The sequence below is a fragment of the Neophocaena asiaeorientalis genome, unplaced genomic scaffold (genome assembly GCF_003031525.2).
Source record: "Neophocaena asiaeorientalis asiaeorientalis breed wild unplaced genomic scaffold, Neophocaena_asiaeorientalis_V1.1 scaffold253, whole genome shotgun sequence".
In the NCBI taxonomy this organism is placed as follows: domain Eukaryota; kingdom Metazoa; phylum Chordata; class Mammalia; order Artiodactyla; family Phocoenidae; genus Neophocaena; species Neophocaena asiaeorientalis.
The window spans coordinates 192111-200520 of record NW_020174553.1 but is presented as its reverse complement, the minus strand read 5'-3'; the positions used below and the strand labels follow the sequence as shown (position 1 = coordinate 200520).

The following is an 8410-nucleotide window of genomic DNA, read 5'->3' as shown; positions in this document are numbered from 1 at the left end:
CCTTTTGGCTCTACAACCCCTCCATAACCTGGGTAATCCCCTGCATTAAACTCCTTCTAGTTGAAATGCCTAGAGTGAACACCTGTGTGGACCTTCACTGCAACAACCCATCTGCTTGCTGTGCTCCTCCCCCCGCAGTCCTTGAGGAGACCACCACTTAGTGCCTGTCGAATATTAATTTGCGGGGAGAAAAGGCTTTTTAGAAAGTCTAGAGTTACTCACGATAAAAAGTACCAGCCTACTGTAACAATTTTAAAGTCAAGATAAAATCTCAGACCTTAGTGAAAAAAGTGAATGAAGGAGCTAAAATAGTTAATGTTGCAAAACAGGTTGTATTTTCAACAATGATTCTACTCAAAAACTAGTTTTTACAATAAATATTTTATAAAAATTAAATACCAGATATCCATGCATTTCCATGAGTATTAAAACAGGATAGTCTTTATATTGCTTATAAACAATTATAGGCAGAATGATAATTTCTGGTACACACTCAGGTAGTATAATCAATTTCTTACCCTCTATGTCACAGCTTTTTCTAAAAGAATGTATCTGTAAATAGGATCTTATTATTTTAACTTTTTAATACATTTTACTTGCAGCCTTGATCAGAGTTGAATTATATAATTAAGAAGTTTGAATATGTCAATATCCTTCATTAACTATTTTCAGTATACCATAGTATTTTAAATCAAGATGAAATTCTCTGTACAAATGCTGCAAACCTCAGTGAAAATTCTACAAAATAAAGAATACTTTCAATTCTAAATTTTGTTTTAAAATAACTATTTCAGCACAATTATTTTTGTAGGTAGTCTTCCTCTATTCAAAGTACCTATCTTCAACAATTGTTTTTGTCACACAAAACTTCTAGCATGTTATCACTATTTATGATTCTTTTTAAAGTATCACCAAATCTAGATGCTACAAAACTGTAAGATTTCTTGATTTTATTTAATAAGGAAGAGGATCTACATTTTTTCTAGTTAAAAATAGATGCTCTATCAAGAGTCATCCCACAATTAACATTCCAAACTGCAATTTTAGAATTTCAAAATGAAACCTTTTACACAGTCTATGCTCTCATTGTTTATCTGTTGAGTTTTTCCTGTGATTTTTTTAATTTAGAAATTTATTCTGTTTAATCCACAAGCTTTATACAGCTTTAATTTAAAAAAACAAAACAAAAACAGTGAAAACAAGACACTATTTCAAAGTCTGGTCCCTTCCAGCTTTCCAAATACAAGAGCTCTGAAAGTTGTATGTACCAGTTGGAAGAACAAGACAAAATTATGAATGAAGCCATGACATTTTATAAAACAAAATTTTATATAACTGAAGGATGCTTCCTGGGACTAGCTAACTGTCTTTACGAAAAAAAAAAAATTAAAAAAACAGAATACAGTGAAATTCCAGTGTTCCAAATCAACTTGTTACACATCAATATAAACCCACGGTGTCCTGGCAAACAACATGCTTTCATTTTCTGTCTCATCCTAGAGCTCGAATCCTGATTCATTTCAGCAGAGACTCCACAGACAACAGGAAAGATTGTGGCATTAAAATATTCGTTTATACTTTTGTGGTAGTTCAACAGTGGTCTTATTTCTGGGCAAGCTTGCAAAAACCATACAAGTTTGGAAGCATCATAACTTAAATGGGTGCTAAGACTCAAATGAGAAAAAGGAAAAAAGAAAGAAAAAATATAAACAAAAACCTCTGGGAATAGACGGGCATTTAAAGGAACCATAAGAAGGCCAACAATATTTAAACCCCCTTTTTTAAAAAAGGGATTTTTTTTTGGCTTAAAATATTTCACTCTAAATGAATTTATGTCAGCTATCAATGAAAGAATGTCACTAATACACTGTGGACACCTTTTGCAATGTAAATCCATGCCCATTTTTTTATATGGTGAACTTCAACGTAGCAATTATTACAACAAATGTTATAGTCTAAAGCTCAAACACATTTTTAGCAATTTTGAAACTGAACTGCATACAAACCAAGAAAAATTTATATAACAAACATTCCCACCTAGGACTGTAGGGACACTTGAGCCTTCCTCATTGATCTCAGGGCCTTTTCACAAAGGTGCTTTTCATCAAGGTTATCTTCAGCCTCACTTTCAGTCTCCTTCTTAGGCTCTGGCTCTTCCTGTGCTGACGCGGTTGTGGGAGCAGCAATGCCTCAGGGGTTACAGGAGCTGCAGGAGCTGCAGCTACAGCCTTTTCCTTCTTGTGCTTCCTGTGCTTCTTATCCTTTTTGGGTTTCTTATCCTTCTTTGTCTTCTTTTTCTTTCCACCTCCTTCTGGGTCTGAATTCCTTGCCAGTGATGGGCTTGGTCTTGGGCTTTTAGCCTTTTTAACCTGTACTACTGGTACCCAGTTGGTAGAGGGTGACTGACACTGGACAGGGGATGGAGGTGCTGGGGGGTTTTTAGCTGCTGGCTCAGGAGGTCCCGAGATAGATCAGGAAGATGAGACCATCCCCCTTACCAACTGAGGGCTTGGTGAGGCAGTTTTGTCTATTTGGGTTCTGGAGTCCTGGAGACTCTCCTAATGGGCCTATAACGTGGAGATGGGGACAGCCTTCTTTGGGGTGATGATGACGCTCCTTTCAAACAGCTGGAGGACTTGAGGAGGTCTGAGGAGCTCGATGCCATGGTGAGGGCAAATGTTGTTTGTTTGGTTGCGGTGACCAGGCCTCTCGGGTAGATCGGCTCCGGGAAGACCCTTTCCTGTGCTTTGATGACAATGAAGGTGAACGTCTCTTGGTGACTGGGGAGCTTCTTCGTTTGGAAGGTGGTGAATGGGAGACCCGACAGTTTGGTGGTGGAGATGGTGATGTCCTTCGTTTAGGAGGGGGAGGGGGTGAGGCTGTTCTTCTCCTTGGAGGCGGAGAAGGAGAATATCTCCTCTGTATTGGAGAAGAGTATCTTCTTGGGAAAGGTGAGCGACCACATGGGGGAAGAGAAGGAGTCCTTTGCTGTGGTGGTGGCGTGAGACCCGCGGCAACGAGGCAGAGGAGCAGGACAAGGAGAACGTCACCTTCTGGTGGGCGGTGAGGAGGGACTTCTCATTTTACCACCTTTATATTCTTCTGATTCAGATAACTCTATTTTCCTAGGCTTGGGTGCTGGTGAAGGGGACTCTCTTTTCTCAGTACCTTTATGTTTTGTCACTTTACCTGAAGTTCTCCCTGGAGAGACAGAAACACGACATTTCCTTGTACAGTTTGACTGCTGGGGTGTCAGGGAATGACGAGTTTTTGGAGGTGGAGTTGCTGGAGGTGACGGCCTATGCCTTCGCCTTGGAGGACTTGCTGAAGGAGATAACCTACGAGTTTTCCGAGGGGGGCTGGATGTCCTCTTTGGAGGCTTCTTTGGCGGTGACTGGGAATGAGATAAAGAAGATGATGAGCTACTCCCAGACAAGGATGCCGATGAACACCTTCTTCGTCTCACTGGAAATCTACTCCTTCTATGCCTTGGTGGAGGAGGCATTCCTCTCGATGGAGTTCTTCTTCGAGAAGATGGCCGTCTCCTTGGGCTTGGCCACCTTCTAGGTGAGTATGATCTTGATCAGGATCTATGGCGCCTTCTTGGTCAAGTATGAGAAGGAGAGCGAGAACGTCTCCAGGATCTTGACTTGGAACATGACCGAGATCTTGGTCGGGTCTTCTTTTCCTTTTCCTTTTCCTTTCTGGAGTTTTTCTCTGGAGAAGGTTCTTTAGGCTCTGGTACTGGTTCAGGCTTGGGAACTTTCAGGATGTCACTAGTAGAAGTGGCCTCTTGTACTGAAGGTTCTTTTACTTTCACTGATGGCTCTGGGAGTTCTGGTTTTTTCCTTGTTCTCTGGAGCAAGGAAAGGACTCTGGCTCTTGGTTCTGTGACGGGGAGATTCAGAATGACTGCGCTTTCTCTCTCTCTCCTGACAGGGGAAGATAGTCTTCTAGGGGAAGGAGATCTGGATTTGCATCTTCTTGGGCTTTGAGACAGCTCCCTTTTTTCTCTACTGCTTTCTTTTTCTTCCTTATCCCTCTTTTCCTTGTCTTCATCTTGCTTTTCAATAGATGCCAACTTTTCTTGTGCAATCTGTCTCTGTTTTATTTCTTCTTTCTTCAGTTCTAGGAAAACAGAAGGGATTCCAGCAATGTTTTCCTGTGCACTTAAGAACAGGGGCCACAGTTCTCCCATAAATTCTGTACCACTTTTTCCATTCAAAAACCCAGTCAGGTTGATTTGCATCATTTTGGAGCCTGGATTCTTCACTTCTGTTGACTTCTAATAACATTGATATAAAATCAGCATCTTTTAAACACTTGTGAAGCTACTCCTCTGCTGATGAAACCAAACACAACAACCTATACACATGTTCATAAAAAACTGGAATGAAAAAAAGCAAAGCAAAATAGGACAACTGTCATCAGATCTAAATGAAAAGCCATGTTTAATAAACTGGCTTTTCTGCAACTGCCTGTGTTAAATGATTGCCTTTTTGCACAGTTCTTTTAAAATGAATTCTAATATTTTGAGTAGGTGCTGATTTTTTTTTTTTTTAGTGTATCTGTGTCTTCTGATTTTTAGGTGATCATAACATATCACCACAGCCCCTATGATGAATGTAAATGTTTACAGACATGCTGTACAAATTGCAAGCTGTACAAATCATCTACTTTTTTGAGATTCAGAAATTCAGCCTTAATATTTAATTAAACATGCTCTTCCATTTTCTAATTTATTGCTATCAAAAGGATATGCAGACAGCCCCTGCCTTACAATGGTCCGACTTAAAGTTTTTAGATTTTACAGTGGTGCCAATGCAATACACGTTCAGAAGAAACTACTTTGTATTTTGAACTTTGAGCTCTTCCCTGGCAGTAGGATACTATCTTGTGATGCTGGGCGGTGGCAGTGAGTCATCAGCCACGTGATCATGAGGGGAAACAATCGATTGATACATTTACAGCCATTCAGCACCCACACAACCATTCTCTTCTTCACTTTCAGTAGAGTATTCAACAAATTACATGAGATTTTTAACACTTTATCATAAAATAGGCTTTGTGTTAGATAATTTTGCCCAACTGTAGGCTAATGTAAGTGGTCTGAGCACATTGAAGGTAGGTTAGGCTAAGCTATGACATTAGGTGTAGTAAATGCATTTTCAACCTAATGATATTTTCCACTTATGGCGGCTTCGTTGGGATGTAACCCAATTGTAAGTAAAGGAGGATCTGTATTGAAAACTAAAATGTTTACCAAACAATAAAATAAATAGGTACTTGTATATTTGCACCTTATTATAAATGACAAAACCACAGCAGCAAGTATGCTCTGATTGTTCTCTTATATGTACTAAAGAATTACTTTTCAGTCTTTAATTTCTGCAATAATATTCTATACTGAAATATGTTTCATTACACCTAACCTATAATTTGGCCTCTGCCCAACTGTTTCTAACACCTTGAGAGCTGCTGACTTCAGGCATCAAACAGGCCTCAGCTCAGGTGATGGTACAATGGCTGGTCCACCAAAAAGCCAGCAAGGAGACGGGAAGATGGATTTCTCCCACCATCACCTAAGATCATCTTAGGTACATAACTAATCTTCCTTTCAGCTTCCTTACCTATAGAATGGAAGTTCTCTCTGGAGTCGGAGTGCAATAATCATTGACTAGGTAAATGCCAAGACTAAAGGACTACGTACACTCAAGAACCCAGCGAGTGGAGAACAGGTTTGTGGTTGCCAAGGAAGAGCGGGGATTGGAGAGGGATGGACTGGGAGTTTGGGATTAGCTGATGCAAACTATCATAGTGATATACAGAATGGATAAACAAGTTCCTACTGTATCACAGGGAACTATATTCAATATCCTGTGATAAACCATAATGGAAAAGAATATGAGAAAGAATGTGTGTGTGTGTGTATATATATATGTATAACTGAATCACTTTGCTTTACAGCAGAAATTAACACAACATATGTCAATTAAAAACATAAAATAAAAATAAATAAATAACAAAGAACTGCCTGGTGAGGAAAGGAGGCTAATATTCAGAATGGATCTACAGGTACTGCAATTATATCTAATAATATGGCAAAAGCTGAATTTAGAGGAAGTTGTAAAATTTAGCTGTAGATGCATTTTTGTTGTTCTTAACAACTGTCCCTTTATTGAGCTTTCAAGTTCCTTCTAACCACCTTGAATTCCAATGAATCACTAAAATTTCAAGACAAGTTGGGAAATAAAATACGTCTAGCCTTAAAAGAAAAGTTGAAGAAGAAAGGAAAAAATAAAAAGAGTATGAAACAAAAAGAAGAAACTGGGACTAAGACAGTAAAGGAGAGATACAGAGAAGGAATGAGTGACTATCCCTCCTTAGTGTCTATCCATTAGTAGTTTGATCATAGATCCAATGTACACACAAAATTTACCTCGGATCATCCAAACATTTATCAAACAGTAGCTTCACAGATAAAATAACAAAATATTTATGATGGATGACTTTAATTTTTTCAAGAAGAAATTATTTTCTCAGGGTTCAGGTAATTATTCATTGCAAAAATAGCAGGAGATATAAACAGTGACAGCGGACCATGAACTGAGCTCATAAAATGTAGGAAATTGGAAAGGATGATATTTTCTACATGGTCAAAATTAAAATGTATCTATTTTTCAGTACAGCAAAAGCTTATTTACGGAACTTTGACTTGTATGTAAAGTTTTATTGACCCTGGGACTACATTACAAAGCTGTGTCCATAAAGTGGGCAACTGAAAAAATCTTAACTGCCCACTCAAATTGGAACCAACCTCTCATTTGCAAAATCAATTCATATACAAAATATTTCAAGTAAATTTCAATAAGGAGGCATTTGTGTGTTTATTATTAATCATTTGGAAACACCCTTTACAAAATAAATGATTGCAATAAGAAAAATTTTTGAATGTCTTTAGAAATCTTAGCTGCTCTAATAATTCCCCAAATACTACATTTCTACCATATAAATTTAAAATAAAGTTTATAAAAATACAAGAACAATACTTTTGTACAAAAAAAGCACACAGACCTTAAAAACCCAGGTCATGAAGAAAACAGTACCTACCCTGATATGTGTTATCCCCAGCCCCTTGTGATGTACACTGCAAAGGCACTGTTTTGTCTTCCAGCATCTCTATATTTGTGAGGACAAATGACATTACACGTGCGAGGTGCATTGAGCTCCTAGAAAAGATCTAGCATACACATTTTATCTGCTGATCACCACTACTCTATCATTTTTTATAAAACCCTGGATTTCTCAAAACACATATTTCAGCAAAGCTGCAGTTGAAGTGTCCCATTTTATCACTTTATCTGCAAAAATATAGGTGAAAAGACAAGTACAAATTCAAATAGAAAATGCTATTTTTAAAAATATGCATGGGCTTCCCTGGTGGCGCAGTGGTTGAGAGTCCGCCTGCTGATGCAGGGGACACGGGTTCGTGCCCCGGTCCGGGAAGATCCCACATGCCGCAGAGCGGCTGGGCCCGTGAGCCATGGCCGCTGAGCCTGCGCGTTCAGACCCTGTGCTCCGCAACGGGAGAGGCCACAACAGTGAGAGGCCCGCGTACCGCAAAAAAAAAAAAAAAAGCATCATGATTCCTTTTGAGTGAATAAAAATGAAAATAATTTTTCCTTTCTTTTTTAAAAAAGTCCTTTAGTTTGTAAGCTTTGGTGATGGTAAGAACTAATTTTTGAAGGTGCCTCCACCCATTTTGATAAAAGTCAGTACCTACATTGTGCTTGATGTTCTGCTCTCAAAGACAGAACCAATCTTTATAATAGATTTTATTATGGAGCATTTTGTGCTGTGTCATAATTAAACCATCAGATTTCTTTGCAAAAGGGGTGAAAGAAGGCACTTTTTCTACTAAAAGTTATTGAAGAGCTTACACTGACCATCACTTGAATATTATTTCCAAGATTTATTTTCCAATAAACTTGAGCATTTAAAAGCTGGAGGAATCTTAGGGAGAAAATTCTCTAGCACACATTGCACTACTCACTGCTCAGTTAGCAGCAATGATTTGGATTAATTATCAAAGTGTCGTGAGACACGGCACGCTTCACCCAATCCCAGATTATATAACGATAAGAAAAAGCCAGGACAGGCAATACAGCATAGAGACACACAGCATGGCAGAGGCCCTGTGACTACACTCCAAACATGGGTGCTCAGGAGAGGCAAGGCTGGGTGTACACAGACCACCTCACTCTAAGGAAGCCATCAGCAGTAAATTCCCTGCAGCATGTATGCACTGCTAGTCACATTGGCCCCTTAGGACATGCTCTCCTTCTCATCAATTACAGTGGTTTGGCAATTACAGCTTACTCGATAAGCTATCCCTAAGATGAGGTACAGG

The 8410-nt window shown here is 38.9% G+C and overlaps 1 pseudogene; it reads right to left on the bottom strand.

The window, feature by feature from the left end:
• Positions 1-2037: 2037 nt before the first annotated feature.
• Positions 2038-8410, bottom strand: part of LOC112407953 (serine/arginine repetitive matrix protein 1 pseudogene) — a 28730-nt pseudogene continuing 22357 nt past the window's right edge.